Source organism: Silene latifolia, chromosome 5, assembly GCF_048544455.1.
Source record: "Silene latifolia isolate original U9 population chromosome 5, ASM4854445v1, whole genome shotgun sequence".
Taxonomy (NCBI): domain Eukaryota; kingdom Viridiplantae; phylum Streptophyta; class Magnoliopsida; order Caryophyllales; family Caryophyllaceae; genus Silene; species Silene latifolia.
In genome coordinates this window covers 20,212,855-20,213,903 of record NC_133530.1, presented here as the reverse complement: position 1 = coordinate 20,213,903, position 1,049 = coordinate 20,212,855, and the positions used below count along the sequence as shown (strand labels likewise).

Below are 1,049 nucleotides of genomic sequence, written 5' to 3'. Positions count from 1 at the left end.
GGGAATGATGATAAGACGGTCTTGGTTGAAAACCCGGCGGTTCTTTGAAAAGTCTCGCTTAACTTGATGTTGGGGATTAAGATATTCTTGGTATTTCCATATGAGAGCTTAGGATTATGAGCCCATCCTGGATTGTAAGTATTAGAATAAGGGTCCCATTGTTGCTTCCCATTAAGATCATTAACTTGCTCAAGCATAGAAGCATTCCCACACCCAGAAGAGTCATGCCCATTAACCCCACAAAGTTGACATATGGGCGATGAAGAACTAGAACCATTACTCAATTTAAGCTGAGCCACTTGTTGAGATAGATCATCAATTTTGGCTTGCATCACATTAACAAAGTCTTTTGTAGTCTTGCTCCCTCGAACATGACGGTCACTACCCCAATGATAAGTGCTTATTGCTAGATCCTCTATGAGAGCCTTGGCCTTGTCCCAAGAAATCCCGTCTAACCGCCCTCCAGCAGCGGCATTAAGGCTCATTTGTAGCTCCGGTTTTAAGGAATTGTAGAAAGTAAGAATCAATACACATGATGGGATCCCGTGATGAGGACATTGCCGCTGAAGTTCCTTGTACCTTTCCCAAGCTTCATAGAGAGACTCATCTGCATGTTGGACGAATCCTGTAATGTCATTTCTAAATTTGGCAGTCTTCCCTGGTGGAAAGTATTTTTGGAGAAAAGCCGTAGAAAGCTTATCCCAAGTATCGAACGAGTCAGGATCACAATTAGTCAACCATTCACGTGCACTCCCTCGAAGAGAATAAGGGAATAATCTCAACCGAATGGCGTCATCAGAGACTCCATTAATCTTGATGTCAGCCTTATCAAGGAATGTATTCAGGTGCTCGTTGGGGTTTTCAGTTGGTGATCCACTGAATTGATCGGTTTGAACAAACTGGATCAAAGAAGTCTTCAACTCAAAATTGTTTGCATCAATTTTAGGCTTTGAGATACTTGAATTGAAATTCGGCTTTAGAGCACTTTCATCTCGCATAGAAGTCATGATAATTGGTGTATCAAATTCTATAAAAGATTCAATAGTATC

At 41.4% G+C, this 1,049-nt stretch overlaps 1 non-coding gene across 1 annotated transcript; it reads left to right on the top strand.

Moving 5' to 3' along the window:
- Positions 1-540: 540 nt before the first annotated feature.
- LOC141658146 (small nucleolar RNA R71) lies at positions 541-647 on the top strand. Its single transcript, XR_012549049.1, has one exon. It is a non-coding gene; the product is annotated as a small nucleolar RNA R71 (small nucleolar RNA).
- Positions 648-1,049: the final 402 nt, after the last annotated feature.